The sequence below is a fragment of the Elephas maximus genome, chromosome 12, assembly GCF_024166365.1.
Source record: "Elephas maximus indicus isolate mEleMax1 chromosome 12, mEleMax1 primary haplotype, whole genome shotgun sequence".
Classification (NCBI taxonomy): Eukaryota; Metazoa; Chordata; class Mammalia; order Proboscidea; family Elephantidae; genus Elephas; species Elephas maximus.
This window is the reverse complement of record NC_064830.1, coordinates 99,526,362-99,549,446: the sequence shown is the minus strand read 5'-3', so window position 1 is coordinate 99,549,446 and position 23,085 is coordinate 99,526,362. Positions and strand designations below refer to the sequence as shown.

Genomic DNA, 23,085 nt, shown 5'->3' with positions numbered 1-23,085 from the left:
CGTTTTTCTTGAGCTGCTCTGAGGATTCTTTCTTTGTCTTTGGTTTTGGTGAGTGTGATTATGATATGTCTTGGTGACTTTCTTTTGGAGCCTATGCTTTGTGTGGTTCATTGAGCTTCTTGGATAGTCAGCTTTTCGTCAGCAAATCTTCAACAATCTTCTCTGTGTTTTCCGTATTCTCCCCCTTTTCTGGAACTCTAATCACACGCACATTTTTGCTTTTGGTTGTAGTCCACAGAGTTATGTTTCTTATGTGTTCTTCATTTTTCTACATCCTTTTCTCTGATTTTTCCTCAAAGTGACATTCATGGATTTGTCTTCAATCTCACTGATTCTGTCTTCCATTGTTTCATATTTCTCCTAAAACATTCTATTGAGTTGTCTGTTTCTGAAGTTTATTGTTTGTCTTTTGGATTTCTAGTTGCTGTTCTTGTATGATTTCTAATTGTTTATTTATTTTGATACTTTGTTCTTATATTATTTTCCTTAGTTCTTCTATTGCTTTGCCTGTATTTTCCTTGATTTTGGTTATGTCTTCACTGGTTGTGTCTGTTTTCCATAATTTTGTCTACCTTTTCCTTTTTTTTCCTGTGTTTTCTTCAATCTCTTTCCCAATATCTTGGAGACCCCAAATGTTAGTCTTTTGAATTTCATATCAGATAGTTCCACTGGCTTTTCTTCTACTGAAGGTCATCTGATGCTTTTTTTGGTCACTTGCTGGAGCCATCTTGTCCTGCTTTTTTATATGTTTTGATATTGTCTGCTGTCTATGTGACATTAAGGTATCATTTCATTTATTGATTGTATGTTCATTTTTTTTACCCTGCTTTTTTGTTTTGTTTTGATATGTCAGGGCTGGCATGCTGCGTGTGTTTTGCTGCTTGGTCATCTGTGCGCATGATAGCTCTCATCACCTTGTCCTGTTGAGCAGGGCAGCAGCAGGAAGGGTGAGCCCTATTCACTGTTCACTGGTTTAGTGAGGTGGCTGAGGGTGGATTGGGTGAGCACTGCCTGCCTCCTGATGTTGGTCCAGTGGTGTGGGAGTATTCACAGCCCCTTGCCAGATGGGTGGGTGTGTTGGACAGGGAATGGCATGGGCTCACTTCCTGCTGTTCAGGAGCTGATTGAGTGGTGGGAGGAGAAATGTGGTGTGGATGAGGTATGGCAGCAAGCCTGACTGCTGGTAACACTCCAGTTGTGGTGCAGTGGTGGGGGCTGGTGGGAAGGGGGGAGAGGTAATGTATGGGGCTAGGTGGGAGGGAGAAAGAAAAAAGAGAAGTGAAAGAACAAAAAAAGAAGGAAAAAAGGGGAAAAATGGCAGTATGACGGGAGCCAGCTGGTGAGGGCATGGTGCACCTGGGGCAGCAGTGGGCTGGTGTGGCTGGTAGCTCTCTAGCTGCTGCAGTACTGTGAAGGTTCAGCGGGACGTGGGGGGAGGTGGTTACGGGCTGGGTAGGAAGGAGGAAGGAAAAGGAGAAAGGGAAAAAAAGAAAACATACAAACAAGGTGGCAAGGCAGGAGCTGGACAGTGGTGGCCGGCTGATGGCTCTTTGGCTCTGCTGGTACAGTAAGGGCCTTCAGAGAAGGGGAAAGGTGGTATATGAGGTTAGGTGGGAGGGAGAAAAAAATGGAAGATAGGGAAAAACAAGCCATGTGGCGGGAGGGGGTGGTAAGGTGGGAGGGTGGAAGTGTCATTTCGTATTGTGGACCCTGGCAGTGGGGGCTGCTGGGGTGAAGGGGTTCTTGCTTTTCTTCACCATAATGGTGAGGGGACAGAATAGCATGTTTCTGTGGTTACTGGGTGCTCTGTTCCCTGTTGGGAGCTCGGTGAAGTTGCTGCTGTACTCCCTGCCTGGGCTTGTTGCTGGTGGTTTTCCAAGATGGTGACACTGTGCTGTGTTAGTTGGCAGGGGATCTCCAGTCCATATCTCAGCTTGTTCTCTGTTTTCCATCAGTTTCTTCTTCTATTCGGTGTTTGATCTTGTTCTTTATTCCTTCATTTGATGTTTAAGATTCCAAGATTGACATTCGTTATCTGTTTTACTTGGTTTTTTGGGTCTTTGTTGCAGGATAGCATGCATGGTGTGGCTATCTAGGGCACCATGTTGGCTCTGCCTAACAGCACAACTCTTGTTACTCGAGTCTCTTCACGTTGTTAGGTGTTATCTTCTGTGGGATTAAGTTGTATAAAAGACATAGCTCTGTCCTAGCAGAGCAAAACCATTTTCATCGGTTAGGGCATGGTACTGGCTATGTTTCAGTTCCAAGCAGAAGCTAGCTTATTGTTGCTGTAGAACCAGTTGAATCAGGTGGTAGGGTGGGTAGTTGGTCATATGAGGCTTAGTTATAAAAACATCTTAACTGAGTATGTGTTTTGGAGAAAGAAGAAAGCATTTTAGTTTCCACAGGGGTTTTGTTTCCAAAAGGAATATGAAAGTCTGTGGACTGAGGGAAGGTAATTAAGTTGTCAGTAATTATCAGGTGACATTCTAATCTCTCCTTGTTTGAATGTGTTTTATGAACCACTAGGGTTGGGAATCAAAAAGGGAGATTGCACACAACACCTTTAGTATCTGCTGTAACTTGCATCTTTTTTTGTGTCTGCTGAGATGAGAAGGAGTCTTTTGTTTCAAAAACTTGTGGGAAAACTGCTGTAGGAATAACCAGGGAGATAGGAACCAGAATTTTAAAAAAATTGCTGTTTTGGTCTGAGTTTTCTCTATTTTCGTAGTGGCCCCTATCAGGGACCAGTAAGCATTGAATATTATCATTCCTCAGTAGCAGGGGGCTTTCTAATCTGTCGTCATAAAACTTATACATAATATTTTGGTGCAGTCAGTAGCTATTGAGAAGCCAGTTGCAGTCACTGGGCCTCAGTTCCTACGTTTGTAAGCTGGGGTTAATAGCAGCTGACCTATTTAACAGTGCCAAGTGAAGCCACCAAAAGGGGGAGGAAATGTATCACAATTCTCTGGAATCCCATTCTTCCTGGAGAGGCTGCCTTCCGTGAGAAGGGCCATTCTTTGTTCAGGAAATTGCCCAACATGCTGTCTACAGCAGGGCCCTCTGAGTAGCTGGACAGGAAGCAACGCAAATTGATATCGCCCAGCCCAACCATCAGCTTCATCTCCTCCATGCCGCATCTGTCTTTCAGGGTCATCTGGCTCAGGGCCTCTTGCTGCATCAACTGTACGGATGATGGAGTGGTCACTGCAGAGTCACAGGCAAAGGATACACCAGGGCCCCACAACATCATCCATTTCAACACATCTGACCTTTTTGGATGTCCACTCATGTAAGGCACTCTGCCAGATACTAGGAACATGACCATAACTAATACCCTGACTGTGCCCTTGAGTAGCTCAGGATCTGACAAGGCAAACATACGGTGGTGCTGGAGGGTGGGCACTACGGCGATAGAAATGTGTACAGGGAAGGGGACTGTGCAGAGGAGAAAGTGGTTAAATCTGTTTGAGGTAGTTGGGGAGGCTGGACTCTGACAATGGGGGTTCTGTCTGAGCTGGGCTTAGAAAGATGAATAGGAGCCTTCAGAATACACAAAAGCCATTGAGGTTGAGGAAACTGCATGAGTTTCCTGGACTTGTTTAGAGGAATTTCAAGAATTTTGTAGTGAGAATAGCCATGGCTGACAAGGAAGGTCACAGTAGTTTTAATGCCAGCGGCTTCACTGAAATTCCTTTTTTTTAAAACAATTTATAATGTTTATTTTTAAACAATAGCCGCAACAATGGCCTCAAACATACAGCTATTGCGAGGACGGCCCAGAACAGGACAATGTTGTGTTTTGTTATACATCAGGTCACCATGAGTCGGAGCTAACTTGATGGCAACTAACAGCAACATTTTTAAATCCATAGGTAATATAGACAGCTAATAACTCCGTAAGATTCAGTTGGAATTTCTGATAAGAACTAATAACTAATAACCTTCCATTTTGCTGATAACACTGAATTATTTAGTTATTTATTTCCCACAAAGTGTGAACTCCAGGTAAGTCAAAGTGGAGGTGTGCTTCGATGCTTTGCCTAGTGCCAGGTGGGAACGCACCTAGAACTCCCCAGGCCGCGTGTGGAGTTCAGCTGGCTGTTGCACTGGCTGCTGCTTGAGTCCTACCTACCTGCCAGCGTATAAGCCTGCCAGCAGCCTCCCTGAGTCACAGACGGTATGGGAAGGAGGCTGTGCAGTGCTGGGGGGACCCAGAGGCACATCTCCAAGGAACACCCAGAGGATACACTCGGCCAAGGAAAGTGACCATGGATTTGATCCTAAGCTTTTCCATGGAGTCCTGGATTCTCCTGGCCACCAGCCTGGTGCTTCTCTACCTGTGAGTAGCTTTCCAGCTACCTCTGAGACCTTGGACTTGGGATGATTGTTGTTTCTCTGGCCACTTTTCCCCTGGCTGTTTTGAAGATAAAAAAAGAGATAGCAGAGGGGAAGTTGCTTAACTGTTGGCTGCTACAAAGCCATGACTGGTGATATTAGTCATCTTATGCAGATCCTATGAAGTTACTCTTTCTTAAACCATCCCCACCCCACCCCCAAACCCCAATTTCTGTGGCAAGAAGTGTTTAGTGACATTGTTTGTTCCTAGGGATTGACTACCACTTGGACCTACACAAATCAACAAGAATACAGCAGAGGAAGGTTTAAAAAAATTGGCCACTCTGATGGGGAATGTTTAGAGCAAAAGGGGCCTTTCACATAGCAATATGATTTTCATCTACTTTTTTTTTTTTCCATACCTTTCCTTGGCTTGCTGCCTTTTTAAATTGTTATCACTGACCTTCATGTCCTTTTACGGTTTTATTTTTTTGCATGTTATAAGATTAGCTGGATTTGTACAAAATATTTGGAACCTGTATTGAATTAAACGGTAACTCTAAAGAAGAGGAAAGAAGGTGTCATTTCAACTGGCTGGGACATTTTATGGTTGCTTGTTTTAAGTTGGATAGCAACAGGAAGTTGCCTGGATTTTAGAAAGTCCCTTCTCTTTTAACCGAATACATTTGTAGGGCGTTTTGAACCATTTATACATTTCAGGCACATGTTCCTAAATTGCTTCTACGGTTCTAACCTTGTAGGACAAGCAGCTTTGCTGGAAATGGGTATCAACAACTCCTTCCTCAGCCTCACGTCTTCCTCTAGTCGGTCACCTCTCAGTAACACTGGAGTGGCAAGGGCTGTCTACAGATGTAGATACAAACATCAGAAACTGTGGCTCTTCTGAGGCCTCTCTATGAAGGCATATTTGAGAAGGACCAGATCCTAAAATGGGGAGCAGAGAATATAGTAAAGGAAAAGTATAATAAACACGTCAGAGCAAAGTGTAAGAAAGACATCACTCTTGTTAACCCTCCATGATAAATTGGATGCAATTACACAAAACCATCAGGACAGAAAGGTCTTTTTCTTTTTTCTACCTAGAGTTGTCTTGTGTCATCGAGTCGATTCTGACTCATGGCAAAGCTATGCGTTAAGAGTAGAGCTGCTCCATTTGGTTTTCTTGGCTGTAATATGTATGGAGGTAGATACCAGGTCTTTTCTTCTATGGTGCCACTGGGCAGGTTCTAATCATCGACCTTTTGGTAACAACAACCTTTTGTGCCACCCAAGGATCTCTCTTATTAGAATGGGAACCGCCCAAACCTGCAAGAGTCCACTTATGAAACAGGCACAAGGAAAGACCCTGGAAAAGTTCCAGCTTGACTCTCCTCAGATCCCAAAGTTTGGGAACCTTTATCAAGTATTCACTCTAGATTTGGTTTCAGGGTGATTTTAGCTGCTTTTCACTAAACATCAATTCTTTTTGTGGGTCTCACAGTGGAGGTGGGAAAGGAAATGATGATGAAGTGTGATTATTGCTGTTGGAGTTGTTATTGTTATTTATCACCTACATGTTATCTCCCTAACACTGGCATCTATACTACAGTCCTGGTGACCTGGTAACCTACATTATAGATATGGAACCTACTCACACACTGTTCTGAAGAAGCTCGGGATTCCTGGGCCCAAGCCTCTGCCTTTTGTGGGAACGGTCCTGGCCTACCGCAAGGTGAGTGTAGTAGCTCGCTCTTTTGCTTCTCATGGTTGCATATGCCTGCTCAGTTCTATCAATACAAATGCCCTTCCTCAGGAAAAAATTTCTAGAGCTTTCTAGAAGCTGTATATATGCTATAGAGAACATTGTCCTGGATTCCCTATAGGGCTCTATTGTCAAATATTGAGGTTTCTGCCCCAGTCTGACAGTCCAGTTCCCTGGCCTATTCAGCACAAGGCTTGATCTTCTACCATTGTGAACATTATGAAGAGGAATATCTTTCTGCCAGATGCTTCTTCCTAAGAAGGCACAGTGGTCCTTAGTGTTAAGAGAAACAAAAAAGGGGAGCCTTGGTAGTGGCTCATTAAGTTGTGTGGGCTAGATTCAAACTCTCCTGCTTCTAGCATGCATGAGTTCTGGGTTCCTTTTTTTGTTTTCTTTCCTGGATAGATTGTTTTAAAAAAATAATTTATTTTATTTTTTTGTTGTTGTTCCTCCTGGATAGATTTTGAACTTTAGATTACTAGGCACTTGAAATATTCACCATCTAGTAATTTGCTCGTACTACATTCTCTCAAGAACTGCTAAACCTCCGTAGTTATTTCCATGGCTTTACCCAGCTCTTGCTACCCATGACATCTTTTAGGGATTTGAGAGCTAGAACAAGATCTTTCTGCCTTTATTCTTTTCCATCAAAGCATTTATGAGTGAAGATGAACAGGGAGTATCGCTGAGACAAGATGGTGGTTGTCAACTTCAGATATTTAACCACTAAAGTTTTTTTTTTTTTTTTAAACAAGAGCATGTTGCTGTTAGGTGCTGTTGAATCGCTTTCTACTCGTAATAATCTCATATGACAGAGTAGAACTGCCCTATGGGACACTCACTCATTTTCTCCAAGCTTTAGTTTTCTGGAGTTCCCATGGAGGTAATTATTCAGAGGGTTATGAGATTTTAGAGACATGGTATACAAAAGCAAAAACATTTCGGAAAGACAAAGAGTTACTTATTATTTATAGAAAAGGTTACATCATTCAGCATCTATAATACTTGGAGAAAATTCAAGTTATTTTAAATTCTCCATTTAGAATATCTCAGCTATTTTCCCTCTTTACTCCTAACGTATCTCTGAAGAAGAATTTCCCTTTATCTGATAGTGAAAAGATAGTGTAATAGTTTCCTAGGGCTGCCATCACAAGTATAACAAAGTTGGTGTCCTAAAACAACAAATTGATTGCCTCACAGTTGTGGAGGCCAGAATCAAGGTGTTGACAGGGCAGTGCTCTCAGTGAAGACTCTTGGGAAAGATCCATCCTCGCCTCTTCCTAGCTCCTGGTGGTTCCTGGCAACCCTTGGCATTCCCTGATTTGTAGATGTATCACTCCCATCTCTGCCTTGGTCTTCACAGGACCATATTCTCCCTGTGTTGATGTCTGTGTCACTTCTTCTCTTCTTATGAGGATGGCATTCATATTGGATCAGAGCCCACCCTACTCCAGTGTGACCTTATGTCAGTCAGCTGATAACATCTTTGTTGTCGTTAGTTGCCGTAGAGTCAGCTGCAACTCATGACGACCTAACGCGTAATAGGATGAGCCATTACCTGACCCTGCACCATCCGCACGGTTTTTGATATGTTTGAGTCTATTGTTGAGGTCCTGTTGCCCCAGAAGTTTACATTCACTGGTACAGAAGGCTCGGATTTCAACATATCCTTTTGGGGGACACATTTCAGTCCATAATAGAGAGTAAGCTTGATTGCAGTCTTTTTTTCTTTTTTGCCCCAGAAAAAGGTTGAGTATGTTTGAATTTATAATCTAATTTTATTTTGTTTCTCCTTGCAGGGTATGTGGGATTTTGACATGAAATGCTCTGAAAAGTATGGAAAATTATGGGGGTGAGTATTCTGGAAACTTCTACTGGGTAAACTTGTTGCGATGAGGCACTCAGCTGTGTGGAGGACAATCACAGCCCAGAGCCTCATAGGATGAACTATTTCTTGTAATGCTCTAGGAGAAATGCCATACCTATGATCCCATATGTCTCCAGGTGTCAAAGTCTACAATCTGAATGAGGCCTGGAAAATTGCAGATAATCGATTTTCTCTAGAGTTTGATGGGCAGAGACTGCTAGCATTATTTTCCATTTTTTCCTACTATAAAAAAAAATTTTTTTTTTTAATTTCATAAAAATGCATTATTTCAAACCCTTCTGTTTTTGTAGTTGTGTGTGGTTGAGTCAATTCTGACTCATAGTGACCCCACGTGACAGAGTACACCTGCCTCATAGTGTTTTCCTGGCTATGATCTTTACATGGAACAGATCACCAGGTCTTTCTCTCATGGTGCCGCTGGGTGTATTCGAACTACCAACCTTTCGGTTAGCAGCGGAGTGCAGACTGTTGCTCTACCAGGGCTCCTTCGAATCCTTCTAGTAGGTGCTAATTCCTAATAGGCTTCATCCTAATAACTTATTTCTGAGGATCAACACTAAATATCCTCTATACTTACTCAAAACCCCTTGCTTCAGAATAGTTTAGGAAATGGATACTAGGAAGTGCAGTGGTTCTCAGCAAGTTTTATATACGATCACAGAGCCATTTGAGGTTCCTCTGTGAAGTCAAAGAATAGGCGACTTTTGGAAAATATTACATTTTGTTCTATCAAATTCAAATGACTTGTAACTGAGAGCAAAATGTCAGGACAGTGTAAGTAAACTTATACTTCATTCCATTTGTTTATTCCCACAAGTGGACATTTTAATGCCAGAAGAGCAGCCCAATTTGGATATATCACATAGAAAGACTCAGCTTTTGTGTAGCACATGTGTCAAAATTGGGATTTCCCTGATAATATCATCAACATGGAGCTGAGGCCCAGTTGGGGTCTGCGTATGAGTATAACTGTCAGTAATAAAAAGAAAATTAAAGATGAATCATACATGCTCCTCTATATTCCTTTATACCTTTTTATACTTCTTCCAAAATTTTTCTAGCATTAATGCTACCAAAGACCTCTCCTTAGTAGGTAAAATAACATTAAAAAACAAAACTGTAAAAGAATAAGACAATTCTTGAAAATAGGGCAAAAAATCATAATTCTGTTATTACTTTTTGAACATTCTACATCTTTTTCTATGTGTACATGTATTTTTACATGTTCATAATCAGTATGTCTACAATTTTTGTCTAATAATACCATATGCATTGTTCACATTTTGACATGTCTTCAAAATGGTGATTTTAAACGACTGAGTGGATGGACTGTGCTTAATTAATTACATTTTGCTCTTAGATAATTTCTTGCCTTCAATTTTTCACTAACCTGGTGGTGCAGTGTTTAAGAGTTATGGCTGCTAACAAAAAGGTGAGCAGTTTGAATCCACCAGTCTTGCCTTGGAAACCCAATGGGGCAGTTCTGCTCTGTTCTATAGAATAGCTGTGAGTTGGAATCAACTTGATGGCAATGAGTTTGATGTCTTTCCAAAAACTAAATATTTAAACATATAAAAAAATTACAAAGAATGACATAAGACATAGCCATGTGTCCACCACCTCACTTTAACACTTGTTCTAATGTTCTTTCTAACCATGATCTCTTTTAAGAGCTATTTTGTCTTTACATGTCCCTTCATTGCATGAGAGCTTCGGTGGTTCTTTGGTCAGAAGCTTGCTGTGTATCGTATCTTAACTTGAACTAGAGGAAAATGTTTCTGTGTATTGGGCAACTAGGAGTCTGCGTTTTGTCTAATGAGGATGAACATGTGGCTCCTAGGGAATAGCTCCAGCTGCATAACTGAGTTTGATGAGATTAATCAGCTCTGTTGCCTGGCCTAGGTTTTATGATGGTCCACAGCCTGGATAGCCATCACAGATCCAGACATGATCGAGATAATACTGGTGAGAGAACGTTATTCTACGTTCACAAACCGGAGGGTAAGTATCAATTTTTTCATTGAAAGTTTTATTCGTTTGTTTACATTCTAAATTTGAAATAATTATAGATTCACAGGAGGTTTGAAAAACAAACAAAAAACCCCAGGCATGTACAGGAATGTCTCCTGTGTCATTCATCCAGTTTCTCCCAATGTTAGCATCTTGTCTAGCTACTGTATGGTATCAAACCAGTAAATTGACATTAGTATATTCACAGCTTATTTGAATTTCATCTCTTTTATGTGCACTCACTTGCATGTGCCTTTGTGCGTGTGCAGCTCTATTTCAATTTTATCACACGTGTAGATTTGTGTAACCACCATCACAATCAAGATATAGAACTGCTCCCTCACCATGAGGCTCCCTGTTGCTAGTCTTTTACAGTCATATTCTGTAGCTTGTCTTTTCTTCTTAACAGGGTCTTTAGCTGAGCCAACTTAAAAAAAAAAATTTTATGAGGCCAACTTATTAATTTTTCCTTTTTTGTATTTTGCTTTTGATATCAAGTCTGAAAACTCTTCACTTAACACTAGGTCCTGAAGATCTTCCTCTTCTCATTCTCCTTTCTCTCCTCTTCCTCATTCTTCCCCTTCTGCTTCCTCTTCCTATTCTTCTTCATCTTAGTCTTCCCCTCCTTTTTCATCATCTCCACCTTTTTTTTTTTTTAAGTTTTATTGTTTACATTTATGTTTAAGTCTTTGTTTCATTTCAAGTTAATTTTTTGTATAAGGTGTGAGGTTTACGTTGAGGTTCGTTTTTTTTGTCTCTGGATGTCCAATTGCTTCAGTTTCATTTGCTGGAAAGGCTATCTTTCCTCCATGGAAATGTTTTTGCACCATTCTCATAAATCAGTTGGTCATATTTGTGTAGGTCTATTTCTCATTCTCTGTTCTGTTCCATTGAGCTATGAGTCTATTCCTCCACCAATACTACACAGTCAATTCCTGTAGCTATATGGTAAATCTTAACATCTTGTAGAGTTATTCTTCCCACTTTTTAATCCTTTTTCAAAATGTTTTAGCTATTCTAGGTTCTTTGCTTTCTGTATGAAATTATAATAAGCTTGTCTATATCTAAAAAGACCTTGCTTGGATTTTGATAAGAAGTAATTAAAGCTAGAGATCAATTTGGGGAAAGTCAACATCTTTATTATGTTGAGTCTTCCACAGTATATCTCTCTAGTAGTTTAGGTTTTCTTTGATTTCCTTTCATCATCATTTTGTAATTTTTGGTATACATATCCTATACATGTTTTCTTAGATTTATAATCAATAAGTTGCTGTCGAGTTGACTCTAACTCATGGGAACCCCATGTGTGTCACAGGAGACTTCGGATCCATAATGGGTGATTTTTTCAAATGCAGATCAGCAGGCCACTCTTTTGAAGTGCCTCTGGGTGTACTTGAACCTCCAGCCTTTTAGTTAGCAACCAAGCATTTTAGATTTATACCAAGCATTTCATTTTCTTTGGAGTGATTGTTAATGGTAATGTTTTCTTAATTTCAATTTCCACATGTTCATTGTTAGTATATAAGAATGTGTTTGATTTTCATGTGTTTTTCTTGTATCCGGCAACTTTGTTGAACTCACTTATTAGTTTTGGGAGTTGTTTTTAGCTTTTTGGTTTTTGCATATTCTTGAGATTGTTTATGTCAACAATATATCATCTGAAAACAGAGACAATTATATTTCTTCCTTTCCAAACTGTCATTTATTTCTTTTCTTGTCTGAATGCACTAGCTAGGACTTCTAGTATGATGTTGAATAAGAGTGATGAGAGTGGACATTTCTTCACTGTTCCTGATCTTTGGGAGGAAGATTTCAGTCTTTCACCATGAGTATGATGCTAGCTGTAGTTTTTTTGTAGATACTCTTTATCAAGTTGAGGAAGTTTTCTTGGCATCCTAGTTGCTCAGAATTTTTATCATGACTGAGTATTGTAGGTACCCATTTAAAAACAAGATACGATTTTGGAATATGGAAAAGTTTTGAAATAGGTTTTCTCAATAGGCCAGTCTGAAGCTGGGAAATAGAATTACCTCCTTCCTTTCCTTTCCATTCACGGGGGAACAAGTAAGGGGTAATTTCATTTTTTTTCCCCAGAATATTTGTTATCCTGGAAGTGTTATGTGAAAGAAACCAGTCACAAAAGACCACTTATTGTATGATTTTACTTAGCAAATATTCCTAGTTTTTAAAGTATTAACTACTATTTAGAAAAAAAAACTGTCATTAACAAGACATCTCCTTTCAAGTTGCTCATGCTATAGATACATGTAAAGACAGAATTGGTCTGAGCCAAGGTCTTCTGGCTATGCCAGCAATCTCTTTCTACTCTTCACTGGATTGGAAGATGTGTGAGGTTTTTTTCCTTTCTGTTCCCAGGGAAGAGAATTTGCCTGTATGGCGTACATTTGCATTTAAAAGGGAAGTGGCAAATAAAGGCTGGAAATCACACCAGGTGGCTGGGTGTCCATGCTCACAGGGAGCATTTGGGAGAAATATTGATTGAACATCTAGCTTACGTCTGCTACCTAGTGGAGCGTCTTCAAGCATTTATTAATTGATGCCTGGTCAACAAATTATCTACAACTGTGGAGATCTCTGGAACTTACGTAGGGAAAATGTCTTTTGCTTTGAATTACAGCTTTTGGGTCCAATGGATTTATGAAATCTGCCATTACCATGGCTGAGGATGCAGAGTGGAAGAGAATACAAACGTTGGTGTCTCCAGCCTTCACCAGTGGAAAACTCAAGGAGGTTAGAAAAAAAGAGAATTGCTAATTAGAAACTCGAGGAACCAATCTGCGAACAGGTAGAAAGTGAGGTTCCTTTAGGAGGAGCAGTCAGCTGAGTTTGTACTTCCTAAAAATGGTCTTTTATTTTATGTCCTAGAAGAGACATCATAAGATTTATGATAAAACGTCACTTATTGCTCCCTGCTTGGGAAAGCCAGGTCTTTCTAGGTCTTGAGTCTCCATATTTATCAGTGGGTGGTGTGTTTCGTGTTTAGACGTTCCCAATCATCGGCCAGTATGGAGACGTGTTGGTGAAGCATCTGAGGGAGGAAGCACAGAAAGGCAAGCCTGTTGCGTTGAAAAGGTAAGTAGGAGTGTGGTTCCTGGGATTCTGAGCTCTGTCACTAGGCCCTCCAGCTGCCTGCCACTGATTTGAAATTCCCAAAGTTGAGTTACGCTAGTGATCAAACAAACACAGGTGTGTGGTGTTAAAATTCCAATGGGGTGCCCAAGAAAGGTGGCCCACACTGAATTATAGGGGAGCCAGGAGGGAAAGGTCTTCTGTGTACATGGGCCTGGATTCATTTATCTGCTTGTCAACTTATATTTTCTAGAATATGGAAAAAAAAAATTTAGAAAGAAGAAACATGATTGATAGTACTGAAGTGTTGAGTGTAAGGTATTTGGAATGGTGCATGTGGAAAGGCATTTTGTTCTTATTGGGTGGCATTGGTTGAAGCAAGAAAGTCCATGTGTAGAACTTGGAACAACTTAAACCTATTCGTGGCTTGGCTGAGGATACCAGCAAAATGCTATATATTATCCTGCTCTGGGCATAGACGTTATAGGGAGGTAAGACTTAGATCAGATGTCACCTTTCTGGACTCTTCTAGGAAGAATTCATTATTCTGTCCTTTGTACTTTTCCAGCACTGCTCTTACACATCTGCCATCTTCCGCACTCAACATTCACTGCGTAGTTTGTCTCATTTGTAGGTGCGTCCCTCTTACTGAGCTCCTAGAGCTCAGAGGTGCGTCAAATGCACATTCGTGTCCACATCATCCCAAGTACAGGGACAGCTTCATCGCTGTCACCTGATAAATGCCTCATGAGTGAGTGTGATGGACACATAGACCCTCAGCTGATCCAGCAGATGATTCTGAAAGTGTGTGGCTCTTTCCCTGCCTTTCCCCGGGCCTATGAATTTACACGCACTTCTTGCTGAATGGGTTGCACAGGGATAGTGAAGAGATGCCGATTTTAAATTCCCTTGTCATTCTTTCTCTACTTAGCACCTTTGGGGCCTATAGCATGGATGTGATCACTAGCACATCATTTGGAGTGAACATCGATTCTCTCAACAGCCCACAAGATCCTTTTGTAGAAAAAGTCAGGAAGCTCATAAAAATTGATTTCTTGGACCCATTGCTTTTCTTAATAAGTATGTGGGCTACTAGTTTTTCTGTTTAATAACACCTTAATTGAGATATAATTTACATACCATAAATGCATGCATTTAAAGTGTACAGTTCAGTGGTTTTTCAGTATTTTCAAATATGTGCAACCGCCACCATAGTCATATTTAGAATGTTTCATGAACTCAAGAAGAAATCTCATACCCTTTAGCTTTCACCGTCGTATGTCCCAATCCCCCTCATCCCACATTCCTAAGCAACCATTAAGGTACTGTCTGTCTCTAGATTTCCCTAATTCGGTCATTTTATAGAAATGGAATCATATACTATGTGGTTTTTGTGATGGGTTTCTTTCACTTAGCATAATGTTTACAAGTTTCATCCATGTTGTAGCATGTATCGATACTTCATTCCCTTTTATGGCCAAATAATTTTCCATCATATGGACATACTGCATCTTGTTAACCAGTTCTTCAGTTGATGGACATTTTGCATGTTTTTCTGCCTTTGACTGTTAGGAATATTGCTGCTATAAATATTCATGTACAATTCTTTGTATAGATACATGTTTTGAATTCTTTTGGGTATATACCCATGAGTGGAATTGATGGGTCATACAGTAATTCTATGTTGAGCTTATTGGGGAACTGCCAAATTATTTTCCACAGAGGTTGCCCCATTTTATACTACCATCAGCAGAGTACACAAGATTCCAACTTCCCCACATCCTCCCCAACACTTGTTATTTATTTATATATTATATTTTTTATTGTAACTACTCCAGTGGGTATGCACTGGTACCTCATGTGATTTTGATTTGCATTTTCCTAATGACAAATTATGTTGAACATTTTTTTGTGTTTGTTGGCCATTTGTATATCTTTAGGGAAAAGTCTGTTCATATCCTTTGACCACTTTCTAATTGGGTTGTCTGTCTTTTTGTTTTGTTGAAGGAAGTTTTTAATATATTCTAGATAGAAATTCTTATCAGAGATATGATTTGCAAATTTTTTCTGCCATTGGTAGATTATAATTTCATTTTCTGGTAGGTTCCTTTGAAGCACAAAAGTATTTAATTTTGATGAAGTCTAGTTTATTTATTTTTTTTCTTTTGTTGCTTGTGTTTTTGGTGTCATATCTGATTCCATTGTCAAATCAGAGGTAATAAAAATTCATCTGTATTTTCTTCTAAGAGTTTGAACTCTTACATTTAGGTCTTTGATCCGTTTTGTGTTTATTTTTGTTAGGTAAGGGTCTAATTTCATTCTTTTGCACGTGGTTATCCAGTTGTCCCAGCATCATTTGGTGAAGAGACTTTCGTTTCCCTATGGAATCGTCCTGGCACCATTGTCAACAGTCAGTCGATCATAGTCAGGTGGGTTTATTTCTGGATTTTTATTGTATTCCATTGATCTCAGTGTTTATACTTATGCCTATAGCACATTACCTTGATTATTTTAGCTAAGTTATCTATAGTAAGTTTGTAGTAAGTTTTGAAATAAGGATGTGTGAATTCTCCAACTTTGTTTCTTTTCAAGATTGTTTTCACAGTTCTGGTCCCTTGCAATTTCGTATGCATTTTAAACCAGCTTGTCAGTTCCTACAAAGAAACCAGCTAAGATTCTGATTTCTTATGTTTTCTTATGGAGGGAATGCTTTGAACCTGTAGATCAACTTGGGGAGCATTGCAATCCTAACAATATTAAGTCTTTTGATCCATGAATGTGGGATGTTTTCCGGGTTTTTTTTTTTAGATCTTTAATTTCTTTTAGCAGTGTTTTATAGTTTTTTTTAAGGGTGTAAGTTTTCCTCTTCTTTTAAAAAATGTGTTGTTGTTATTAGGTACCGGTAAGTTGATTCTGACTGTTAGTGACCCTACGTACAACAGAATGAAACACTGCATGGTCTTATGCCATCTTCACCATCCTCACAATCGTTGTTATACTTGAGCCCATTTTTGTAGCCACTATGTGGGTCCATCTCGTTGGGGGTCTTCCTTTTTTTGCTCACCATCTATTTTACCAAGCTTGATGTCTTTCTTCAGGGACTGCTTCATACTGATAACATAAACAAAGTATGTGAGACGAAGTCTCACTGTCCTTGGTTCTAATGAGCATTCTGGCTGTACTTCCAAGGCACATTTGTTTGTTTTTCTGGAAGTCCATGGTATATTCAATATTCTTTGCCAACAGCATAATTCAAAGGCATCAATTCTCTTCAGTCTTCCTTAATCATTGTCCAGCTTTCACACGCATATGGGGCCATTGAAAACACCATGGTTTGAGTCAGGCGCACCTTAGCCCTTGATGTGACATCTTTGCTTTTTAACACTTTAAAGAGATCTTTTGCAGCAAATTCGCCCAATATAATGTGTCATTTGATTTCTTGACTGTTGCTTCCATGGGTGTTGATTGTGAATCCAAGTAAAATGAATCCTTTATAACTTCAGTATTTTCTCCGCTTATTATGATGTTGCTTATTGGTACAGTTATAAGAATTTTTGTGTGTGTGTGTGTGTGTTGAGATGTAATCCATATTGAAGGCTGTAGTCTTTGACTTTCGTCACTAAGTGCTTCAAGTCCTTTTCACTTTCAGCAAGCAAGGTTGTGTCACCTGCTTATTGCAGGTTGCTAATTAGTCTTCATCCAGTCCTGATAACTGTGTTCTTTTTCATATAGTCCAGCATAGAGATTGAATACGTATGGTGAAAGGATGCAATCCTGATATACACTTTTCTTGACTTTAAACCATGCAGTATCCCCTGCATGGTTTAAACGACTGTCTCTTGGTCTATGTACGGTTCCTCATGGGCACAATTAAGTGTTCTGGAATTCCCATTCTTCACAATGTTATCCATAATATGTTATGATTCACATATCGAATAGTAGTCAATAAAGCATAGACAAACCTCTTTTTGGTATTCTCTGCTTTCAACCAAGGTCCATCTGATGTCCCTTGTTCTATGTCCTCTTCCGAATCCAGCTTGAATTTCTGACAGTTCTCTGTAGATGTACTGCTGCAACCTCTCTTGAATGATATTCAGCAAAATTTTACTTGTGTGTAATATTAATGATATCGTTTGATAATTTCCACATTTGGTTGGATCACTTTTCTTTGGAATGGGTACAAATAAGGATCTCTTCCAGTCGGTTGGCCAGGTAGCTGTCTTCCAAATTTCTTGGCATAGACAAGTGAGTATTTCAAGTGCTGCATCTGTTTGTTGAGACATCTTGATTGGTATTCCAATTCCTGGAGCCTTGTTTTTCACCAATGCCTTCAGTGTAACTCGGACCTCTTCCTTCAGCACCATCTGTTCGTGATCATATGCTACCTCCAGAAATGGCCGAATTTCTTTTTGGTATAGTAACCCAGTATATTTCTTCCATCTTCTTTTGATGCTTCCTGTGTCTTTTAATATTTTCCCCATAGAATCCTTCAATATTACAACTCTAAGGGCTGAAATTTTCTTCAGTTCTTTCACCTGGAGAAATGCTGAGTGTGTTCTTCCCTTTTGGTTTTCTAATTCCAGGTCTTTGCAATTTCATTATAATACCTTACTTCGTCTTCTCGAGCTGCCCTTTGATTACATTTTTTTTTGACAAGTAATCCTAAGTATTCTGTTGTCTTCGATGCTATTGAAAGTGGAAGGTCTCCTAATTTCATTTTCATATTGTTCATTGCAGTGTATCATAGTACAATTGATTTTTGTAGACTGATCTTGTATTTTACATCCTTGCAGAATATTTACTAGTTCTATCGATTTTTTGGAAACCCGGGTGACATAGTGGTTAAGTGTTACGGCTGCTAACTGAAAGGTAGGGAGTTCAAATCTGCCAGGCACTCCTTGGAAACTCTGTGGGGCAGTTCTACTCTGTCCTATAGGGTTACTATGAGTCAGAATCCACTCGACAGCAATGGGTCTTTTTTAATTAATTTTTTAGTGGATTCTTTAGGTTTGTATATACAAAATCATGTCAGTTGAGAATATAGTTTTATTTCTTCCTTTCCAATCTGATTATGTTTTATTTATTTTTCTTGTCTAATTTCTCTGGCTAGAAACTACAGTGCAATGTTGAATTGAAGTGGTAGGAGTCTATATTTTTCTTTTCTTACAATATGCTTTTCTGATTTTGATATCAGGATAATTCTGGCCTCATAGAATGAGTTAGGAAGTGTTCCCTCCTGTTCTACTTCTTGGAAGAGTTTGTAAAGAATTGGTATTTATTCTTATTTAAATTCACCAAGGAAGCTATCCGGTCTTGGGTTTCTCTTCAAAAATATGTATATATTTTTTATTGCTAATTCAATCTTTTTACTTTTTGTTAACCTATTCATATTGTCTATTTATTATTTGTTCAGTTTTTGTCATTCTATGAATTTGTTCATTTTAGCTATGTTATCTGATTTAGTGGCCTTGAAATAGTTCATAGTATACCTTTGTAGTTCTTTTAATTTTTGTAACGTTGGTGGTAATTGCTCCTCTTTTATATTTGATGCTAATAATTTGAGTCTTCTTTTTCCTTGGTCAGTTTGCTTAAGGTTTCCCAAATTTGATGATCTTTTTAAAGAACCAAGCTTTAGTTCCGTTGATTTTCTCTATTGTTTTCTATTCTTTATTTCATTAATTTTTTTCTCTAATTTTTATTATGTCCTTTCTTCTACTTTTTAAATGTGTATTTTGCCCTTCTTCCAGTGTCTTGTGGTGGAATTTTAGGTTATAGATTTGAGATCTTTCTTATTTTTCATATGGATATTCACAGCTATTGTTTTCCGTCTGAGCACTGCTTTAGGTACATCCCAGTACTTTTGATCTGTTGCATCTTCATTTTCAATTAATCTCAAAGTAATTTCTAATTCCCCTTTTCATTTCTTCCATGACTGATTATTTAGGAAAATGTTGCTTAATTCTACATTATTTGTGAGTTTTCTAATTTTCTCTCTTTTGCTGATTTCTCATTTCATTTCATACTTTGTACTCTTTTTTTTACTATTGCTTCTAGAAAAGTGCGATTAAAGAAGCAGACTATGGTCTGGTTTACTCCAAGAGACTCTAGTCCAATTCATAAAGGACAAAGAGCCAAGGATTGTTAATTATGTGCCTTTGGTCGGTGCAAGGATGAGGAAGGTGCCACTTTTTTCAGCAACTGGCCTGGAAAACCACTTAAGTGTCATGGAGAGAACGGCTCCTGGCTGAGAACCCTGGTCTCTTTTATTCTTCCGATTGGTAGAGGAAGTTATAATTGTTCCAGAAAAATGTGCAGTTTCACTACTATTTCTTTTTTCTTTTCTTTTTCTACAGCACTGTTTCCATTCCCTACTCCAATTTGTGAAGCATTATTTCTCTGTTTCCAAGAGATATTACTGATTTTATCACAAAATCTATACAAATAATGAAAGAATGCCACCTTAAAGATAATCAAGAGGTACTATCTGGTGGTGGTTACATAAAAGTGTTCATGCTCACTTTTTGATGATTTATATATATGATTTGTGTACTTTCCTGCATTAAAAAAAGGTATGTAGAGAACTGCAGGGTTTAGAGCAAGAGAGTTTTTACATTTTGGTGTGAATGAAGAATGAGGAGACTGAGGAAGGAGATAAGTAATGGGTCACAGATACGGGGTTTAAAACTTAATAATGGTCATAATAATGTTACTGCATAAATATTGTTGAGGTAAAAAATGCACTGTTCGCTTCTCTTCAATATATCGTCAAATGATAAAAATTACTGTTGAAATATTGATTTACTGGTATTATAATTTTTCTACATCTTGACTGATAACAATCATTTCAATTTCAAGCCTTATGTTTTACATTCTCCAATTTAAGACACCTCAGATTAGCCAGCGAATATCACCCATGTTAATTTCAGCCCCCTCATAGTCCGAAGAGGGTAGGTAGGGATCTTCTCTAGGCATTAAAGCTGCAAGATGTCTGACTTAGCTTTGCCTTCATGAGGCCTGGAGACCAGAACATGAATGCCAGAAGGTAAAGGAAGCAGGTCTGTGTACCCCAGCGTGTCATTGATGATTGTATGGAGTTTTGGGAGGGTGGAGTATTGGAAGATGCTCACAGAAAGCAGTGTATGAGCTCTGGAAATGTCAACGTTAATCTGTGTGGTCATTGATTAAGAAGAAGTAATACAAGGCTAAGCGAGGGCGTGGCATTATAGCCGAAGAACGAAAAACTGAAGTCAGGGTTTTTTTTTGGAGGAAGAAGATATGGCAGGAGAAGGAGCAGGCAACTCTTTGGTCAGGAAGTTGTGTGCAAAAGCCAAGGAAGCTAAGAATCAAGGAGGGCAAGGTCCCAAAAGAAGTGATATATGGTAGCTGGATTTCTTTCAGGGAAACATCTTGCTCTCCAAGATTTGCACATGGATGTTTCTGTACACTGGTGACTCAGGCAACACCAGTCTGACTTTATGGACTTTAAAGAGCCATATTCTCAGGAAAGAGGCCAAGCACTGCACTTAGGTTCAGTGAAATTTCTCTTTCTACTTCCAGTACTGAGTGGATTTTCTTCAGCTGGTAATTGATTCCCAGAATACCAAAGAAACTGGGTCCCATAAAGGTAACCAAGAGAGTGACTTGAGGGGCTAGTGCTGGGGTGGCTCATAGGAAGGGAGTTCTGAAAATATTCCAGAGTTTTTCCAGGCATATGAGAATTTCTGCCCAAATAATGAGACACATTCAGAAATTATAAATGACAGCCAGAGGTGTTACCCCAAAGTAGGCAGACATAACTTCGTTTGAAGATTGAAAGGCAACCATAAACCAAGGATTTCATGCACAGAGGTCAGCCAGTGTTCTGTGGATCACCCACATCAGAGCCCAAGTGGCTTGTTTCAAATGTAGATTTCCAGGCTTCTCCCAAAACCCTTAGTCAGAACTCATATCGGAAAATTTACTTTAGGTCATCACATCAGGAAGTACATTGTCCCAATATTGGTGATGCCAACTTGAAAGTCTTGGTTAAGGTTGTATTCAATAGCTTAATCTACTGCAAAGTTTTATTTGTCATTAATAATTATTTTGTCAGGGAAACCTTTGAGACTATGTAATTATCTTGTTTTTCTTCAAACTTCCATGGACCTGTTTTATTATTCATTGATTATAGAGTGAAGCAATTATTTGTAACATGGTTGTAAAATGGTGGTTTTCTATTTCTACCCTTCCTTCCACATTTATGAGTTGGTATTCCACTGTAAGGGAGAACTTTACATTCTCCCTCATTTATTTATTTACATCTGTAGGAGCTCATAAAGTATTACCTTACTATCACACTATGATGATTCATTTTGATGCTCAAACTGTCTCAGGTTTCTTCTGTGGCACTCTTTCAAAGTTGCTGTTGTGTCCTTTTCAAATGACTATCATTTTTCTGAGTGATTTCTTGCTTTCTGGCATGAGATATTCCAGGTTTCTCTTCTATTTCACCTGATCAACCTTGAAATCAGTCATTTCTCAAAGGACAGTAGTGTTTCTTAGTAGGAAATGGTATTTAGAAACCAAAATCTAGGGATTAAATGTGCTCATTGCTACTGAAGTTTCCTTGTCCTTAGATCCTGTCATGGACAAAATTCAGAAAATAAAATATATTGACAGAGAACTGAGAAACATAAATATATGTCCATCCCAGTGATTTAAACTGGCTCTCTCTCTTTAAAAAAAAAAAAAACAAACTAATTTATAGTCTGTTTTCATGACATGAATACGTTCATCATCATCAGTTTTAAGGTACCAACAAAATTCCTGAATATTTAACAAATGGGTCTAGAGAACAGGAATGAACTGAATCAAGCACATCACTGTAAATAAACCTATATCTATGTTTATATTTGCATTTGTCTATCTATCTATCTATCATCATCGCTATCTCTCTTTTTCTATTTTTATCTAACTACGTGGTTCAGTAGAACTTTTGGTGATGAAGAATATATTCTCTATCTGCACTGTTGAATACAGTGACCATGAGGTAAGTGTGTCTATTGAATACTTGGGAAATCAGCTGATGATTGATTCCCAGAATACCAAAGAAACTAGGCCCCATAAAGGTAATGTGGCTAGTGCCAGTGAACAGCTGAATTTTAACTGTATTTAATTTTAATTAATTAAAATGTAAGTTCAAATAGCCACATGTAGCTAGTGGTTACTGTCTTGTATGACATTGCTTTAAGCCTTGAGTTTGTACTCTAATTCTAATTCAATACTGTGGGGTTCATTCTAACTGGGGGAAAGAATTTGAGAGTTATATTTGCTGTGACAGCATCACAGAACCCATAGTTGGGAAGTCAGAACTCTGAAGACCTCACTTACACACATTTCATATTGTTTTTGAGTATAAATTATATGTTGGGGGCAGGCATCATGTATATTTCAGTGTTCCAGGTGTCTGAAGGTTTTAATCTAGCTCTGATGAACAGACTAGAGCTTGACCGTGCTTAGCTTCTCTCAGGATAAACACCAAGAGGGAGGCCAACTTATAATACCAGGGCTGTTTGTTTGGCATAAATAGAGCAAATAGAGGGGGCACATCCTGAGGAAGATGCCATTTGGGCCATGACTGAATAAGCATTGCTAATTTTACTCATTGAACCCTATATTTCCATAGTTCGTAGTGGGCAATGCCTGTTTGTTGACACTTTCATCCTTGTGCTATTTTTATTGCCATTGATTAGATTAGGGTTGCACTAAGCAAGAGGCAAGGTGGGTAAATCTTACCTTTTTTGGCTTACTACATGGTAAGGATCAACATGAATTCAATCTTCAAAATGTGGGGATAGATTCAGTCCCCACCTTTCCACTCTCCATCGTTGTCGCCAACCTCTCTCTCCAACCCTGTAGCTCAGATGTGGGCCAGATCTCACACATTAGAAGGACGTCTTTCAGACCAGCTTCCCATGCAGAATTTCTCTGACCTTAGCTACCCAGAGGCAGGTTA

The 23,085-nt window shown here is 39.0% G+C and overlaps 1 pseudogene; it reads left to right on the top strand.

The window, feature by feature from the left end:
• Nucleotides 1-4,274: 4,274 nt before the first annotated feature.
• The window catches only part of LOC126086619 (cytochrome P450 3A8-like), a 36,311-nt pseudogene continuing 17,500 nt past the window's right edge, over nt 4,275-23,085 (top strand).